The 21,068-nt window shown below is 37.6% G+C and overlaps 1 pseudogene; it reads right to left on the bottom strand.

The window, feature by feature from the left end:
* Positions 1-431: 431 nt before the first annotated feature.
* On the bottom strand, positions 432-19,559 carry LOC109187004 (annotated as a pseudogene).
* Positions 19,560-21,068: the final 1,509 nt, after the last annotated feature.

Below are 21,068 nucleotides of genomic sequence, written 5' to 3'. Positions count from 1 at the left end.
CATTTGGGAGGAACGGTTTTCCTCAATTACTAGTTTAAGATTATAGGAGCCAAAATTGCTTCTTCTGCTCTTATTGACCCATTGTTAGTTTGAATTGATGAAGAAAGTGTGATGAGTGAAGGAGCATTGATTCAAAGCCACGAGGTTAAAAACGGAGTCTTGAGCTTTAGTGTCAAAAAATCATCCATTTCTCCTTATGTTGTACTTCACAAAGTGCTTGCCCTGAATAAAAAAAAAGCAAGTAGCTAAAATTTCTAAGCCACTAAATGGCCACAAGGTTAGAGATAATAAATTCTAAATTACATTTTCTTTTGCTACAAAGTCACATGATCTGGGATTTACTCCGTATTTGTTTCCTACCATATATGTTGACAGGGAAAAGTAACTCAACGAATCAGAAAGAGAAATCATGTACTTCAACTGTTTGGCATCTACATGTAAACCATCTCATAGTCAACCTGCAAACTATTTTTCAATAAGCATTAGATAACTCCCGAACAAGTATGGCACTTTCTTTGTTCTGTTACAATGTGGGTAAATCCATGAAAATAAGAAAACAGACAATAGTACAGTGGTTGCAAGCTAAGTTGTAGGGTAGATTTTAATTTTTAAATTTCTGTTAAAATATAGCTGCAACCAGTTCCATCCATTGTTCTGTTTAAGAATGGGTTTGGCTGGAACATGCATACTATACTACATAGGACATGGTGTGCACATCCAAACTCACCTTTTCAACATGCTGGGCAAGCTTATCTTTCAGAGTTTCTCTTGTTGCTGAATTAACTAAAACTTGTTTCAGTAAATCTGTATCCTCACCCTCAAAGCGCTTCTTTTTGGATGCTCATGTTGGTTTGCCATATCTTTGAGTACATCAAATATAGCATTTGAAGCATTAGGGATGTACCTGTAAAGAATTGAATACAATTAATTTTGGGTTTGTTTAAAGACTAGCTCTCATATTATTACTTATTCCCGACTCCCGAGTGGATGGATCAATCATACCTGCTCAAATTACGCTTTCTCTCCTGCTGCTCTCGACCTTGTATTCTTTTTACAATTTTGGATTTCAGCTGACTGCAACACTGCCGAATGGCTGTCTGGAAAAAAAGTAAAATCGTTAAGACTGGAAAACTCATATGAGTTATGCACCGTAACCATGAAAAAGCTACCTCCACAGCAGAAACTATCTCGCTTATGTCATCTCCAATGTATTCCTTGTTGGAGAAAATTGCAACGTCAACGCGCGATCTGGAAGCCTTTTAAGAAGCACGAATACTACTGGTGTATGGTTGAAAGAAAATCTGTGCCGTGTTATAATAATAACACTACCTTAAAAGCGTTATTTGCCCGGTAATGGTGTAGATAGAACCCAGACACGCTTTCGACAGGTTACACAGACCAACTACGGATAGCTTGCAAGCAATACAGATGAGTTGATCTTAATGTCAGTGTTTGAGAACTTGAACTGACACGTAGTGACACTGAGTAATTTTCTTTCCGAGAGTGATATGAATCTTGAACTCACCGGTTAGATAAATTTTGAACTCGAATGCATACACCAACTCAAAAAGCAGGTTTTACAAAAGTCAAACTCTTTGACTTCTTATGAACACCCTTAGTGTTAAAGAATGTTATGTCTGTCTCAAATATAGACTTCTACCCTGTCAAAGTCTATCACAACATAGACTTTTAACTCTGACAAGTCTTACTGCATTACAGATTTTTATGTCTTATCAAGTCTATCTCAATATAGACTTTAACTCTATCAAGTCTATCTTAGTATAGACTACCATTAAAGGCTTATAGAGTAGTTAAAGACATAAATCAGTTGTAAGTCTTTTCTTTCCATCATAGGCATTGTTATTTGCAACGCAAACGACAGTTTGTGAATCACAATGTGGTGGAGGTGTTGGACACCCCCACAACTGCACGGTTATCACCATGTTTCTTAGCCACTCAGCTTCTTGGGATAACCACATTATCTTTCATAAGAGGCGGTTAGCCCTTTTCTACTCAAGTTAGGGATCTCTTTAGGTCTACCTCAACATAGACCACCCCAATTGAGTATAAGTCACCAAGAGCACTTTGTACTCATGTCATTATGCGGTGAATTCATTAGGTTTGTCTCAACAAAACCACAATTTCTCAAAGAGTTATGAATTCATTAAGATCTGTAGCTCAACCTTACAAGTACACACACTGTAGGAATGACCAACTAGTGTACTATTTTGTAACTCTTTTCATGGCTTCGTTTGACCACAGAAGTGTGACCCACAACGAATTCATTACCACTTGGACTTTAAGTTCTTCCAATGATTCAACGACTAATCCTCATAATTAGCCCTCAAGTAAGTTGATTCTCTTGACCAAACTTACATGCACTTTGACGAGTACTTTGTTTACTCGTAAATAATCCCTTGAGATTTTCATGCTTAACATGAAACATTCTCTTTCATCGTTATTCTCAATACCACAGAGAAACTTTTGATGAAAATATAAAGAGTTAATTACCCCCACAATGCAACACTTACAAATATTTTGTCAAATTTATTTGATATCTTACCCATACTAATCTTTGGTGCCCAACATTAGTTCCTTTGTAGACTGAGTTTTGTCGATTTGCTTTGTGGAGCATTATAGAAGATTCGCACTTTGCCTGATACATACTCAACAGTTGAATATATTTCAACAAACTTGGTTATCTCAATTGATCACAATTACCCTTTAACTAGGAATTATAGGTATTTCAATATGACTCAACCAAGAGTTTAAATAATATATATACAAATGCTCATTGTTAGTAAGCCATAGAAATAATGTTGTCCACATGCTACATCAAGTTGAACAACATAATTACAAATTTCACATCATATTCTTATAAGAAATTAATCTCATACACAAGGAATATGTTCGAGCTCATATTTATTCGGAAATATCTCTCAACAATGAGACTTCAGAGTTGCCACTTGCACACATTTCCATTCCCTTGAGGAAATTAAAACCCATATAAAGCATCATAGGATGCAGATCAATATTACTATTGCAGTACTTCAACAATTTCTATTGCAAGGCTTTGATTGTTTAACAACATATGAAAGTCAACCTCATTTCAGGTGAAGATCAAGTGGCGCTCTAACTAGCCTGCATGATCAACGCCCTACTTCTTAAGTACTCCCAGGTCGAGTGGTGAAACCGAAGTTTACTTAAAACCACCTTCCTAGACAGAGTATTTAAGAGTGATGATTTTTCCATGTTCTCATTAAATTACAATTGAAGTCTATGATATATGCTCTTATTTTTATACAAATAATTTTAGTAAAAAGTTTGAGCAATATCTATGCACAAATTATTTCAATCAATTTCATTAGTATTCAACATACTAAAAAAGTAAGTACTACTAAGTAATCAAAATCTAGACAACTCAACTAGAATTCAGTACTATGACAATCATATTTCATGTGAACCCTTGGAACTAGAGCAAATATAGTTACTCAAAATAACTACTTATTTAAAGAGACTCAATACTCATCTTGTTTTGTCAGACTGACTTTTGCTAGTTTTGCCCTTGTGATGGTAGCACTGGTGTGCTCGGTGTCCTTGCTTTCTGCACGCAAAACACCTTCTTTTGAACCTCTTGATTTTTCTACTCCTTTTGTTGTAGACGGTTCTGACACTTTGATTTTCAGTTTCATTGGCACCGTACTTTTCTGACAGTGATTCCCAATTGACTTTTGCCAAGTCTTGTTTGACATAAATGTCGAACAAATCGTCATTCATTTGTGACAGAAGGTATCCTCTGGCTGCCGCATTGTCATTTCTAAACTGCATCAAAGTTACACCCGATTCTTGACCTGGAACGTAATCAATTTCAGGACCGCTTTCTCTCGATTCTTCACCCGGAGTGTAATCAAATTCATGGTTAGCTTTTGTAGCACCAAAAGGAGAGAACACTGTTGGAGTAGGTTCAGGTGCAACTGAATATAGCACGTAAACCAACTTTAATTGTTCAAAGAGAATATGCATTCTTTGAGCCCACCTACTGTAATTTTTCCCATCAAGCGCGGTGAAGGTGCCATAATGCTAATGGTTGACTGTTGCACAGATAACGCTTTTAACTGTTGGAGAAAATTGCAACGTCAACGCGCGATCTGGAAGCCTTTTAAGAAGCACGGACACTACTGGTGTATGGTTGAAAGAAAATCTGTGCCGTGTTATAATAACACTACCTTAAAAGCGTTATTTGCCCGATAACGCTGCAGATAGAACCCATACACTCTTTCGACAGGCTACACAGACCAACTACGGATAGCTTGCACTAGCAATCACGTAGGCGAACCTCACTATTGCTCAGACTTTAATAGGCAGGCACGAATTAATATATATATATATATATATATATATAATATTTTATAATATATATTAATTCTTACATAGAAAGAAGGAAGAAGCTTTTTGTGTGTTTTCAGACAAAATGTCTTGCTTCTATATATAGTGTTGGAGAGTGAGGTCATTTCTCATTTCATCCACAGACTAGCTAAAAGAAAGGGGAAGTGAAAAATAAAGAGATCCATGCAGCCACATCTTATACCACTAATTACGAATGGATCATTGTTGACCATCCAATGGGTGCTGCTGCTTTGAATTTCCAACATTCCTTGCCAGTCCCTTTAAAGGGAATTTTGGTACTTACAATGCTGACAAAGATGCCAATTTTGTCTTGTGCCTGGTTGATCTTGTAACTGTTCCAACTGAAAAGAGGCTATTTAGTTTGGCCCTCTGTAGTTCCAATCAAATTTAAGAAGCAACAAAAAAGAACTGCCCCATATTTCAGAGAACAAACAGTGAACAAGCAACATCTTTTGAGAAACTAGAATTAAGCAGCATAATAGTAGATTGTAAATTTTACTTGATCCTTTTCATAACAGTTCGGGTAACAACATCAGCTCCTTGCTCGAATAGAAGGGGAATCCGGTTAGCAAATCGAAAGATATTTATACCCTAGAATGTAATTAAACACAGTATGTAAATATATATAATTTAAGAAAAGATAAGTTCATCAAGATATGGAAAGAAGCAAAAACACCTAAAAGATTAAGACACTAAACTCAAAGAAATTCTTTTAAATCAAGAGAATGAAATGTTAAATTGAAGTGTGTTATAGAATATTCTGTGAGATTAAGTATCCTATATTTTAGGAAACTAAAGATTATGATTTCTGGTTTATGGAAATTGATTTCCATATCAGTTTAGATCCAGCTTGTACTTAAGGTGTGGTTGACTAACCCTAAAGACACCAAGAGATAGAGAGAGCTCTTTACAACACAGAGGTATTCTTCTCTCACTGTTCTAACATGGTAACAGAGCCAGTGCAATAGGTTTTTTTTTTCGGCGTCTCTTGTCGTCACCGCCGGTCCACCGCCACTCGCCGTCGTCTGATAACCTCGCCTGAAAATTTATGGCCGATCTGACCTGCGCGTGAGCTTCACGCGCCACCGCCATCAGCTGCCACCATCGTCACGCGCCGGCGCGTGCGGCGTCTCCGGCGACCGGAATTTTTCCCGGTCGGTCTTCCCAAGGTCGCCTGAGTTCGGGGGTCTCGGTTCCAGGCTCAATTTGGACCAGTTTCGCGTCGGTATTTTCAGTTCTAAGGTCAGGTTGTTTCATAACCCTTCGGCTCCGTTTTTTGCGTGATTTGTGATCTGTTTGGGGTCAAATATTTGTGGGTATGGATGAGAATAAGTCTGTGGTTGTCACTGATATAGTTCCTGTTAATTCTAAAATCACGGACTGTAAGCTTAATGACTCTAATTACTTGGAATGGATTCATGTCATTAAACTTTATCTTACTAGTTTGGATAAGAGTGACCACCTATCCAAATCTTTGGCTGACCAAGATGCTACTTGGGTACGGGATGATGCCCGTTTGTTCCTGCAAATTCGTAATTCCATTAATGAGGGTATTGTTGGGTTCATTAGTCATTGTGCCTCTGTTAAGGAGTTGATAGAGTATTTGGAATACTTGTACGCTGTGAAGGGGAATATCACTCGTGTTTATGATGTTTGCAAGTCTTTTTTCCGTGCTGAAAAACATGATTTGTCTCTCCCTACATACTTTATGGAATTTAAGAAGACTTATGAGCCCTTAATCAGCTTATGCCATTCACTGCTGACATTAAAGAGCAGTAAAACCTACGTGAACAATTGGATGTTCTCAGTTTTTTGGCAGGTCTCCCTTCTGAGTTTGACACGGCGAGGTCTGCAATTCTTAGTAGCTTTGCAATCCCTTCTCTTGCTGATGTTTTCCCACGTCTGAGTCGATCGGTGCAATCGCAACCAAGTATGCCTGAGGCAACCATCCCATCAAACACTACTCTCGTTGGTCGTCATCCTCGCAGTGGGAATGGAAAAAATTCCCAGGGATACACTTCTGGTGGTATTGTGTGTCATTATTACCATAAGCCTGGCCACATAAAAAGGGACTGTAGGAGATGGTTGAGGGAACGAGGAAATCCGACTGCTAATGCTGCATGGGAGGTAGAACCATCTGCTAAGGTGACGGGGGAACTATGTGGGCGAGAAGAAAGCGTGAAAAACATACTAGAGTTACCTGTTATATGATTCGTGGCACCCGAGTCTATAACCCACTTGGAGGAGGATGAGAGAAGGCACGTAATTGCATTACCTGAGTCAGCAATAGCAGTGACTGAAGAGGATGAACGCTTTAAAGATTCTTGATACTGAGAGAACTTGGCAAACTCATCAACAGATATAGTGATCATCTTGGAAGACGCCTCAGTTGTGGATGCAGCATTAGCAGTCAGATTTCCTCGTTCGCTCAACCATCTCTTACAGTCCCTTTTTATGTGGCCAGGCTTATGGCAATAATGACACATAATACCACCAGAAGTGTATCCCTGGGAATTTTTTCCATTCCCATTGCGAGGATGACGACCAACGAGAGCAGTGTTTGATGGGATGGTAGCCTCAGGCATACTTGGTTGCGATTGCACCGATCGACTCAGATGTGGGAAAACACCAGCAAGAGAAAGGATTGCAGAGCTACTAAGAATTGCAGACCTCGCCATGTCAAACTCAGAAGGGAGACCTGCCAAAAAACTGAGAACAGCTAATTGTTCATGTTGGTTTTGCTGTTCTTTAATGTCAGCAGTAAATGACATAAGCTGATTAAGGGCCTCATAAGTCTTCTTAAATTCCATAAAGTATGCAGGGAGAGACAAATCATGTTTTTCAGCATGGAAAAAAGACTTGCAAACATCATAAACACAAGTGATACTCCCCTTGTCTTATGTCTTGCATCTACCTAACTTTTCGTTTAACTTAATTTCAGTCAGCCAACTTACCCGTACTTTAAACTGTTCTGTTACGTTCTTCCCTGATTATTGTCTGTTTCAGGATCTTTTGACGAAGAGGGTTATTGGTAAGGGGTGCGAGTCTGGGGGCCTCTACGTTCTTGACACCACGAGGCGGGAGCTTATTGCTTGTTCGGGTGTTGTCACTCCAATAGAAGCTCATTGTCGTTTGGGGCATCCTTCCCTTCCCTTGTTGAAGAAATTGTGTCCGCAGTTTTCAAGTTTGTCTTCTTTACATTGTGAGTCGTGTCAGTTGTCCAAGCACCACCGTGTGCCTTTGAGTCCTAGAGTTTACAAACGAGCGTATGCTCTTTTTGAGTTAGTGCATTCTGATATTTGGGGTCCGTGTTCTGTGACCTCTAAACTTGGTTTTAAGTATTTTGTTACGTTTGTTGATGATTTTTCTCGAATGACATGGTTATATCTAATGAAGTCTTGTTCTAAACTTTTTCAGGTGTTTTGTGGATTCTACGTTGAAATTGAGACTCAATTTGGTGTTCTTGTCAAAATTTTACGTAGTGACAATGCTAAAGAATATTTTTTATTCCCCTTTGTCTCTTATATGCGTAAGAAGGGTATGTTAGATCAGTCTTCTTGTGTTGATACACCTTCCTAGAATGGGGTCGCTGAGCGCAAAAATTGGCATCTGCTTGAAACTGCAGGGGCCTTGATGTTTCAAATGGGGGTTCCCAAGCAGTTTTGGGCTGATGTTGTTTCCACAGCCTGGGGCTGATGTTGTTTCCACAGCCTGGTTCTTGATTGCATTCCCTCTGCGGTCTTGGGTGGGAAAACACCTTTCCATACTCTGTATCCTTCAAAGCCTTTCTTCCATGTTGACCCGCGTATATTTGGCTACGTATGCTTTGTTCGGGATGTCCGTCCCCATGTCACCAAGTTAGATCCTAAGTCCTTGAAGTGTGTATTTCTTGAATATTCCTATGTGCAAAAGGGGTATAGGTGTTACTCTCCTGAGTTTGGAAGGTACCTTGTTTCCATTGATGTTGCATTTCATGAGGATGTCCCTTTCTTTCCTTCATCCCCCGATGCTGTTCGTCAGGGGGAGGAGGATGATATATTGATGTATACGGTCACGTCGTCTGTTCCTTCCCTTGTTCCTATCCCTCCTGTCTTACAAGTGTATTCTCTTCGACATCGGCCTGACACACTCGTTCTGGCACCGCTTCCCGCTCCCCTTCTAAACTCGGTACCAACTCCATGCGCTGACACCACCTCTGTGTCATCTGATCCAGTATTAGTTGATGGACGTTTGATTGCTATCCGGAAAGGTAAACGTAGTTGTACTTATCCTATATCCTCTGTTGCATCATATGATAGGCTGTCACCTGCCTCGTGTTCTTTCATTGCTTCCCTTGAATCTATTTCAATTCCTAAGACTGTTAGGGATGCCTTGTCCCATCCTGGGTGGCGAAATGCCATGATTGAGGAGATGAATCCTTTGGATCACAACGGTACTTGGGAGTTGGTCACTATGCCTGCAGGTAAAAGACCTATTGGTTGTAAATGGGTGTTTACCGTCAAAGTTAAAGCTCGTCTTGTGGCTAAGGGATATTGTAACACCCCGTGTCACGGCCTTCGATCCCGAACTAATCATTTAACTAATCCCGTTAATAATAATTAAAAAGGGTTTGAAATTGGTTAGAATTCCCTTCAATTAATTAGTGTGGTCCACAATGGACCATGGACCCTATCCCTAAACCAAATCCTTAATCCTATAAGAAATAGGATAAGTGGACCCTTACTATTCAAACCCTAGTTGGGACTCCTAAGTCTATATATAGGGACTTAGGAAGCATTTAGAAACCCTACCACAGTTAATTCTACCACACAAGATATTCTTAGAGAGAAACCTATAGAGGAATCTCCCTGCTATCAAACGTAGGAGAATCCACGGAAAGAAGATCTTAGAGAAGAACCTTAGTAGCGAAGGATATTGATTAAGGCTAAGAGGTAACCCATGTCTCGACAAAACTTATTTTCCTCTCTATATCTCATTCATTGGCTCCTTTGATATATGATTCTTTGCTTGAGTCTTGATAGAGCTTTGCCTAGGGTTTATATTGTGTTTATATGATAATCTTGGTGTTTATGTGATAATCTTGATGTTTACGTGATAATCTTGATGTTCTTGATACTATGATTAATTATATGAACGATCTCGTATTTTGATTATGTCTACAGCCCTAGGGTTATAACGTGGATTTCGTATTATGATATTCTTGGTATATTTGGGTGGGATTTTGCATGATCGGGTGTTGAGTCTAGCCTAGGACTTGTGTTTAGGACTTTGCATGTAGATTTCTTGATGTTCTTGTGATTCTAGATGTCCCTGGACCGTTATGTGATTTATGTTAAGTCTTGGCATGTTTAGGAATCATGTTAGGGTATATTTGGTGTGATTCTTGGTTTAATTCCGTTACTTGAATACGTGGTGTTGTCGTTATGTGTTTGGACATGGTTTCGGGTTCCACGAGAGATCCTGGAACCAAGAGTTGTCTGCGTATCAGTTGGGGGTAGGTGGGGGGACTGACCACTCGCCACCTACCCGCTGCCCGCAACACTGTTCCAGCGGGCAGCACCGCCCGCCGGCCACCTGCTGAAATAGTGCCCGGCCACCGGCTGAAATAGTGCCCGGCCACCGGCGGGTGGCTGGCGGGTGGTCCTCCACCCACCACCTACCCGCTGGAATCCCGGTGTGGTTCGTGGTGTTTTCCCCGTTTGATGTTTACCCGTGTCCTGTTGTACCCCGTTTGTCGTGTATCAGTTTCGTTTGGTGTTTTAGGCATCATTCTAGGATTTTATGTGTGATACGTGTCATTGTTGTTGTGTCTTGCTTGTTATGTGATTATGTGTTGAGTGATTGGATGATGATGAGAATCGTGGTCATTGCGTAATGGCCAGTGTGACTAATGATGATAATGATGATGATGAGATTGTGATTGGTGGAAAATAAACTGTTGGCGGTTGGCACCACTTGTGCCCGGTCATTGTACTAAAGGTACATGCCATAGCGGTGACTATGCTAAAGGCACACACCCACCTTAGACTTGCTTGCCGTTGAACATGGGTCAGGTTATAAGTGCTGCGGTGTCATGTTAGAGCTATATGCGCTAACCCCTTGATATTGACACTAGTGGTGCGAATCATTGAATGACACTGCGGCACCATCTTGATATGTTGGTGGTTGAAATGTGGTTTGTCGGTGGGGCATGTAGTTGCCCCAAGGCATAAGGGGTGGGGATATAAGGGTGGCCTGGAGGTATAGGTTGGAACTGATATAAGGACGGAGGGGAGCTACAAGGTTGGAACTTGGTATAAGGTTGGAAGATGAATTGTGTGCTTTGTTGACTACTTGCTAATTGATTGTATTGAATGCCTTAGTTGCCCCTACTTGTTATTTGCATGCTTATCTACCTATTATGTCTTGCATTGCATGTTTAGGACACCTATTAGTTCTTATGATTTATTCCATGATATTGAGTCTGTAATATGCCTTGAGTCTTGATCATGGATTTAAACTAGAGTCTCGTAATTATATATGTATTCCAGTTTCAAAATGAGTTTCTTATATCTACCTATATTGTACTTAACGCGTTGGAGTGCGTTACCAATATTATTCGCTGACGGTTGTTATACCAAATGTTTTTCAGGTGATGAGCTTTAGCTTCGGAGCGCGCTAGTCAAAGCCCTGGGACTTAGCTTAGTTAGTCTTAGCTCAGTAGTTGGCCAGCGTGCCTTGGGATTATATTGAATATCGATTTTGAGGATTTCTTATGCTTGGTTAGTTTAGCCTGTGCACCTAGGTTCTCAAACCTAGGTGTGGCATAGCACCCCGACTCTTATGAATAGTTTTATGCTCCATTTGGGATTTAATCAATGAATTCGCCTTTATTTTATAAGTTTTAAATATCTCAAATTTAGGGCTGTTACAGATATGCCTAAACTTATGGAGTTGATTATTCTGACACTTTTTCTCCTGTGGCTAAGCTTACTTCTGTCAGGTTACTCATCTCAATGGCTGCCATTCATGATTCTCCTTTGCATCAACTTGATATCAAGAACGCCTTTTTGCATGGGGATCTTCATGAAGAGGTGTACATGGAGCAACCTCCTGGGTTTGTTGCTCAGGGGGAGTCTGGGAAAGTATGTCGTCTTCGGCGGTCGTTGTATGGGCTGAAACAAAGTCCACGTGCGTGGTTTGGAAAATTTAGTCAAGTTGTTGAGAATTTTGGGATGGTGAAAGGCAAATCGGATCATTCCATTTTCTACAAGTGGTCCAAAACAGGTATCATCTGGTTGGTGGTTTATGTAGATGACATTGTCATTACAGGGAGCGACACCGAAGGGATTTTATCTCTTAAGTCATTTCTTCACAGTCAATTCTAAACAAAAGATTTGGGACCATTGAAGTATTTCCTGGGTATCGAAGTTTTGAGGAACAAAACAGGTATATTACTATCTCAACGAAAATATGTTATTGACTTACTCTCTGACACGGGAAAACTAGGTACTAAACCATGCAATACTCCCATGATACCGAACTTGCAATTGTCAAAGGAGGGGGAATTGGTTGAAGATCTTGAGAGGTATAGGAGATTGGTTGGGAAGCTAAACTACTTGACCGTAACCCGTCCAGATATTGCATACCCAGTTAGCGTTTTGAGTCAGTACATGTCATCTCCAACTATTGATCACTGGGCAGCTGTAGAGCACATCTTGAGTTACTTAAAGGAAGCCCCGGGACATGGAATCTTGTATAAGAATCATGGTCACACTCACTACAAGAAAAATCGCGATTCGCGACGGAAAAATTCCGTCGCAAAAACGTGAAATTCCGTTGCAAATCACATTTTGCGACATAATTTTACATTTTTGCGACATAATTCATTCCGTAGCCTCTAGGCTTGTCGTATTTCATTTCGCGACGGAAATAATCCATCGCGAGCGGTGGCGACGGAAAATGGCAACGGAATTTTCTGTTGCGAAGTAGGCAACGGAAATCATTCTGTCGCGAGTCCGTTGCGGTTTTGGCAACGGAAATGTTTCTTTCCGTCGCCATTGCGTGAAAAAATATTCCGTCGCAGAACTCATATTATGTCGCATATTTCCATTGTGAAATATAACGACAGAAATAATTGTCGTCGTGATTCCGTCGCTAAACTTTTTTTCAAATTTCATCTTCCGTCACAAATTCTGTCGTGTTCTGGGTGACAGAAATCTTTCTGTCACCAATTTCATCAAAATAATAATAATAATAATAATAACAAATATTTCACCAGGAAAAAATCACATTTTGTCGCGATTTTGCTAAATAATTATTTTTAAAATGTTTTGGTAATTATTTTTATTTTGTTAAAATTGTAATGTTAGTATTTAAAGTGTTAATATGAAATTGAAATGTTTATATAAAATATATTTATTTCATTTAACAAACAGCTAACAGCTTGAAAAACAAGAAAGTGTGTGTTTTATACTTTTATATACATCTACTTTACAAGGCTTTGGCATCCTTCGAGTGAAATCTGATGTCTTGGTATTTCTATCTTCGTAGAAGCCTTGCGAAGAGGAAAACTTGGCCGGCCATATTGCAATATCAACGACAGATGAATCAATAAAGAATGATGCTGCTACGTGCTTAGTTTACAACAGTGAGGCAGACAGCATAGCAACAACTGATAAGAGCACTGGAACATTTGATATAGAGGTGCTCGAGTATAAAACTGAGCCTTATATTCTGGGAGCATCTCTCTTCGATCAGATAGTAGTACAACTATCATTAGATCCTATGCCTTCCCCATAAGTTTCTGCCAACTTTTCCATGCCATTATCCTTCCTGGTTTGATAATTGGTAATTAACATTCTTGAAATTAAACATATTTTTGGTTCCAAATTACAATCAGAGTGGAATAGCAGTCCTGCAAAAATGAAAAAATCAGGGGAGATTGCAGAATCACAGGGGTTAGAGGCAGGGTCTTCTTTGTTGTAGATTCTAAAGTCATTCCATTTCATTATAATTTATCATAATATTCATGGAAAATAGACGTCAACACACATCTCATAAGAAAAAACCTCTTTTTGTATTGTAAAATAAAAATATCGCAATTACAATTTACAAATAGGGAAAGGAGAAATACCATCCTAATGTTATCAGCAAAAGGCTTGTTTTGGTTATATGCAACAGAGATGAGATGGCAGTGCATGTTCTGAAATCATCACTGAAACCAGCCCTACCCATTTGGATCTAGAGTTCACAAATAATTACTGAATATTAAAAAAAAAAAAAAATTATTACACTTGTATCAAGTTTGATGCAAAATTTGAATAACACCATAAGTAATGCTTTGCATAAACTCTTAACCATTTATGCACACAAACACTAAGCAAAAGTAAAGAAATTAATTACTATTATATCCAGCAATGAAACACTTGTCTGGGATCTAATAATCCTATTTCAACAAGACCCCAAAGCACATAAGTTTTCACCAAAAAATGACCTAATTTCAGCCAATTGAGGTCTATCATGAGAAAATTTTCCAACAAGCATGATATTTTCAATTTTATTCAATTGTTGAACCTCATTATCTTCAAAAGTAATACATGCCTCACCCCTATGAGTTTCAACAATTTTTTCAGAAATTGATAGGACTAGCAATTGACACATTATGACAACCCGGGTGGGTTAGAAGCCGTAAATAACTGAGCAAATGAACGAACCTGAGTGGTAGTAGTTTGGTTATTTTGAATTGGAACTTGATGCCTAGTCTTTGGATTTGCAGAAGCAGTGGTGTGCCCTGTGTGGTTGCTGTTTGGAATATTTCAAGGAGGAATGCCGGCAGAAGACACCGCGCCACCTCCCTGCTGTGCGTTGGAGACCACCATAGGACCACGACCATGTTGATTAATCCGTGTTTTTGAAGCTGTATGAAGTCCAGTCGCGCCTCAAGTCGGATTCATCGGCGCAACTAGCCCACTGAAGCCATTAACGCCACACGAACCTCCACCCACCACGACTGGGGTTCCATCCTTGGCAGTAGAAGAAGGACCAGCCGCCGACGGCATTGCCGGAGCCGTCCCAACCACATTCGCGCCGGAGAGGGTCGATTTTGATCGTGACCAGCGAGTGTTGCCATTTCCAAAGGGAGATCGAAGGGACCATCCCCGCCCAAAAAGCTCCGCCGGAGAGGGCCGCGAACGGAAGGAATAGCCAAATCGACAAAGTCTAGGGTTCCAGATAGACGACAGAGGGATTTGGGTTTAAGTTTGGAGGGAAATTATAAAATATTCTAACTGTATGCCTAGAATTGGAGAGTTTTGAATTTAAATTTGGAGGGAATTTTTTATTTTTTAATGATTGACGTTATAAGATTAGTTCTAATAATAAAATTATGGAGTTAATACCTCCAATGGTCCTCTGAGTATTAGCAACTTACCAACTGTGGTCATTCGAATTTTAAATGACCTTCAATGGTCCTTCATGTTTTAAAAAATAACCATCCGTGGTCCTAATTCTTAAAAAAACGCGAGTTTAAAATGACCACGAGACGTCCTAAAAGGACCACGGGTGATTATTTTTTAAAACATGGAAGACCATTGGAGGTCATTCAAAACTCGGATGACCACAGCTGGTAAATCGCTAATACTCGGGGGACCATTGGAAGTATTAACTCTAAAATTATGTTATTCAATATATAAGATTTCAGTTTTTTTTTTTAATCGACGTAATATACCATATAAAATTTTAAACTAAAATACGATATATATATATATATATATATATATATATATATATATATATATATATATATATATATAATATAACGTCGTTTCTTTTTAAAGACTAACGTTATATATTTTATTAAAATTTAAAAAAATTACATATATAAATAATTTTTTAATATTTTTCTAAAAAACTTATATCTACCTTATAATAATCTTTTTTTTTTAAAAAAAACACATATGTATAAAAAAAAATCTATTTTATCTGAACCCTACAACGTCGATTTTCTTTCATTATTTTATTTTTTTTAAAAAAATTAAACTTAAGACATCGGTTCATTGTGGAACTGATGTCGTAGGTTTATTTTAAATTTTTAATAATAATAATAATAATACATCGTGCTACAAAACTCGACGTATTATACGTGTGTGTGTGTGTATGTGTATATATATATATATATATATATATATATATATATATATATATATAAATCTACGATGTCGGTTCTCTTTCTGTGATTATATACATAGTTATAATGAGTACATTGCGCCTTTAAATTAATGTCCAACACGCAAGTTAAAATAGGTAAATGTTTAGTATAATTTTTAATTATTAAATAATTAATATAAAATAAAAGTGATTATTTTTTATATAATCAAAATGAGTATTTTATACTTACAGTAAAAATAGTAATAAAGATCAATATTATTTTACGTAGTTATGATCGATATAAAAATGATGTCTTAGCAATTTTTTATATAAAATATATTAAATCTTCTTAATGCAATACTGATTACACAGTAAAACTTTACTTAATTTTTGTTAAAAGTGAAATTATTATAATAAATTTATTGATAATTGTGAAAAACTCCATATGTCCCTAATTCCTTGTCACATTTGCATTTAGTATGCAACAAAACAAATGTGTCTAACATTATAGTTTTTCCCCTCAAAAGTAGGATTTATTTGTACAAAGTAAAATTGTATATGTCACATTAAGCATAAAGGAAAAGTGGGGAAATGTGAAATGAGGTGATTACAGATTTTAGGTGTAAATTAAAATAGAATTTATGTTTTTAAATTACTATATATATATATATATATATATATATATAATAAAAATTATGTCGTTTTGGATTAATAAATATGTTTTGAATTAATGAATACAATAAATATACTTCTTAAATAATTAAGAAAATTAATTATTTAATTATTTTTTATATTTGTGTATGATCAAAATCTTCTTATATTAAATATTCACATAAATTTTAATAATTATCTTTAGAAGTCTGTATAATTCTGTGAAAATTTGTTAAGTAAATGAACCAAAAACTCAGTTAATAAATTTTTAAAATAAATATTTCAGTTCGGTCAATGGTTAAGGATTTTACATATGCAATTTCAATTTTGCATTAAATTTTGAATATTTCTCACTTGTAATACCAAACCTAATGCAAAATTTGACTATTAAAAAGTTATAAATTTTACTTGAAAAATTAAAAACTCTCACGACGGAAAGAACAATCGTCGCAAGTTCCATCGCCAAACTCGAATGTGAAAAATCTATCTTTGTGCTAAACATCACAACACAATTAATTTGCGTTGTCGATTCCATTGCTATAGCGCGCCAGACAAATAAGGTGTCGCATTTTTGTCGTCAATGTGTCAACATATTGACAATGGAATTGATTATGTCGTCGCATTCTGTAGCGAAAATAAACTTTACTTAAAAAATTAAATAATTTAGCGACAGAAACAACGATTGTCGAAAGTTCCGTCGCCAAACTCAAATGTGAAATCTATTTTTGCGCCAAACATCGCAACAGAATTTATTTCTGTTGCCGATTCCATCGCCATAGCGCGACAAACATATACGGTGCCGCATTTTCTGTTGCCAACGTGTCAGCATATTGGCAATGGAATTGATCTCGTAGTCCCATTTTGTAGCAAAAATAAACTTTACTTCAAAATTGATATATTTTCGCGACGGAAAAAATTCTCATCGCAAATTCCATCGTCAGCCGCTGTCGTCAATCCCTTAGTGCAAAGATTGCGTGGGAATACTTTCCACTTTGCGCCAAATATCACAACAGAATTTATTATCGTCGCTGATTCTGTAGCAAAATCGCGACGGAACCATCGATCGTTGCCATTTCCGTCGCTATTATGGTGACAGAACTTAATTCTGTCGCAAAATCTGTCACCAAAATGTGGGCGCCAAGTTTTCCCGGGTTTTTTTCTAACTTTGCGCCAAAAATCGCTACGGAATTGCATTTTGTCACCATTTCCGACGCAAAATCACGACGGAACACGTTCCGTCACAAAAATCGTCACGAATCGACAACGGATTACGTTTCGTCGCGATGTTTCCGTCGCGATTGGTGATTTTTCTTGTAGTGACTCTCGGATTGAGTGTTTTACTGATGCAGATTGGGCAGGTTCTAAAGAGGATCGTAGATCAACAACTGGATATTGTGTTTTCTTTGGAGGTAATCTGGTTTCCTGGAAGAGTAAGAAGCAGAATGTAGTTTCTCGCTCGAGTGCAGAGTCTGAATATAGAGCGATGGCACAATCAACGAGTGAAGTGATGTGGATACACAACCTTTTGTATGAGTCTGGTTTCAAAGCTCCAATTCTTGCAAAGCTATGGTGTGATAACCAAGCTGCTCTTCATATTGCATCAAACCCGGTGTTCCATGAACGAACTAAGCACATAGAGATTGACTGTCATTTTGTACGTGAGAAGATACAACAAGGGTTAATCTCCACAGGATTTGTGAAGACAGGAGAACAACTCGGGGACTTATTCATGAAGGCCCTTACTAGAACCCGAGTCAGTTATTTGTGTAACAAGTTGGGCATGATCAATATCTTTGCTCCAACTTGAGGGGAAGTGTTATAGAATATTCTGTGAGATTAAGTATCTTATATTTTAGGAAACTAAAGATTAGGATTTCTGGTTTATGGAAATTGATTTCTATATCAGTTTAGATCCAGCTTGTATTTAAGATGTGGTTGACTAACCCTAAAGACGCCAAGAGATAGAGAGAGCTCTTTACAGCACATAGGTATTCTTCTCTCACTGTTCTAACAAAGTGAATAAACTTGAAATTTTCCTTCTCAGCAAATTGATCAACACAAAAAGACATTCACTTCTTTAGCCAGGTATTATGTGAAAATTGATAAAGAAAAGATGGCTCAAAAAGCGTGAAGGTGCATTAGCTGGAATCAAGGTTGTCTATTTACTGTAGATTTATGTGCCATGCAAGAATTAATGACCATTTGATATCCCCACCCTACAGATGTAATTAGCCTACAGCCAGAGAATTAGGTATAGCAATTAAAAGCATGCAAGTAAGATACAGTATGCCACATCTTGCAACTTCGTCATTATGAGATTTTTCCCACTACTCCCTTTTAGATGTTTGTTTAAATAATCTAAAAAATCTCATTGTCATAAACTGTTATCTCAGTCATTTTACCAGCAACAACATACGGCATTAAATCATATGGAGTACGAAATAGCAAATGTCAACCAAATAAGAATATATTGCATTGGATTTTTCTTATTACTACACCCTAGTAATTAGCCTGTCACTTTTGCTACAGGATATGTTTTGTAGAACAGTAGCTGCCCAAAAGGGGACGTCTTACTTGTTTCACATCTTTTCCACCCAGACTAACTCCGGCTTGTACAATAAAAGGGTGGCCTTCAAATACTTGAGCACTGCGAATGGGAGAAAGAAAATATATAGCAATCATATAAACCGCAATAGACAGAATACTAATCCCTATAAACAGATAGAAAAATTGATAAGACACCTTCCCGAATAAGTAGCAAGCATATCTGGATGCAGCTCCTTTATAATTCCAAGCCGCAAATTATATTCACCTGCAGGACTAAGAACCTGCAAATGGCTTAGTCACATAACACCAGCGAGACAGAGATTTGTAGAGCAGGACTTACATCACCGCTAGGATCATCAAATTTGGCTTGACGGAACAACTGATGGATTCGAACTATCTGTTGTGAAGTTAATGATTTGACCAGCATTTTGGGGCTAAAATCTGGACCCAACTCCCCTAAAACAAAATATCAAAAGTTATTTTGCAAAGTATTTCATTAGGAATAAAAATATTGTATTAAACATGTAGCCAGGTAATTTTCAAAAGCCCTGATATGCTTAACTTTGTTTTTTTTGGTGTGTGTAGAGTGAATTTAGAAACATAAAAGCAATCAGGTTAAATGTAAAAGTGTTACCAATTAAACGCTCTGCATGGGATTTCCCAATGCTCACAAATTCATGCTGAAGAAATTGTAGGAGGGCCGGCTTTGATGTCTCAGCAATTAGCCGCTTGATAAGAAGTATATCAACTGCAGATGGATGGTACTTTGTCTCAAGAGGAACAAGAGGCATTATATCTGTCCTCCTCGTAAATCTTATGGTCACATTTTTTATTCATAAAATTAAAGGACCAAAGTGAAACCACAAGATATGCTGAAATAGTAATAGATATTATATGTTGGAAATTTATATAGTAATCGAGATTAATGTTTCAGATGGACTACCATGAAAGTATAAATAATATTTGGAGTTGTGGAGTTATGAATATTATTTTAGTTTGGTAGAAAGCAAGTTGGGAAATATGAATGTTACGTACGATTGGAACCAAAGTTTAATGATTCGTTGGTGTTAACGAATCATTGGTTCTTAACGAATCAATGCATTAATCAATTCGGTGATATCGAATCGAGACTTTTCGTTAAACATGAATTAATGCACAATTCGTTAATCATGAATTGATGCTGAATTCGATTATTAATGAAAAGATGGATTCGGGTTGTTTCCTTTCGTTGACAAGTTATGTAACCTTTTGTTAATTTCGTTGGTTAAGCAAATGCATTCGTCTTTGAACAATGAATTACATGAATGAGTGCATGAAATGATTTGAACCTTTCGGCCTCATGAATTTAACGAAAGTTGAATTCAAAAGCTTGGTTATTAAATGTATGCTGCATTCATGTAAGTATTAATATAATATATATCATTTATTTATTTATTTTGCATGTTATCATGCAATGAGTTAATAAATATATAATATATATATTTTTACTTTGTTATTTTGTATGCAGTGCATGAACCTACGAAGGTCCATATCTTATGAAAATATATAATATTCAGTTATATATTTCCCATGCCTGGTATATCAGATAAGATATATCTTATAGAAGTTGAGTTTTTGAACTCCAATAATTTCCATGTAACTTCTCCAAAACTACTTTTTTTTTGCATCTATAAATATTTGGAGAAATGTCTGAAAAAGAACATGCAATAAACTTGCATTAAACTGAGAAAGTTCACAGCACAACATTTCTGTAGGAAATTCTTAAACAGGGCAACTTAAGAATTTCATCATCTTCTTGTATCCCATAAGATTAAATCTTGAACCTTATTGCTTTATATGAGGGAGATTTAAAGCTTATAGGAAATTGATTACATGCCTGAAGATCTCGTTTCCTCACTTCCCTATCATCAAACACTCTATTTTCTAACAATCTATAAGCTTTAAAATATCTGTTTCTGAGGAAGGATGAGTTCTGGACTTCTGGACTTTGCAACCAACTTCCCTAAGTTGGACCAGTTTGAAGGCGTGGGCTTCCGTAGGTGGCAGAAGAAGATGAAGTTCCTCCTTGCGCCTCTGAACGTGGCATACGTACTAAGTACCCCAAAGCCGGAGGAACGGGAAGATGAGATTCTTGAGGCTACTCGCCGGAGACTCAAATGGGAGAATGATGACCTTGCCTGCCGTGGCCATATTCTGAACGGTATGTCTGACACCCTCTTTGATATTTATCAGTATGAGGAATCCTCAAAGGACCTCTGGGATGTACTTGAAGCAAAGTACATATCTGAGGATGCCTCCGGTAAGAAATTCCTTGTAAGTGAGTTCAATGATTATAA

The sequence above is a fragment of the Ipomoea nil genome, unplaced genomic scaffold (assembly GCF_001879475.1).
Source record: "Ipomoea nil cultivar Tokyo-kokei standard unplaced genomic scaffold, Asagao_1.1 scaffold1416, whole genome shotgun sequence".
In the NCBI taxonomy this organism is placed as follows: Eukaryota; Viridiplantae; Streptophyta; class Magnoliopsida; order Solanales; family Convolvulaceae; genus Ipomoea; species Ipomoea nil.
The sequence above is the reverse complement of the archived record's forward strand: the minus strand, read 5'-3'. Positions and strand labels throughout refer to the sequence as shown.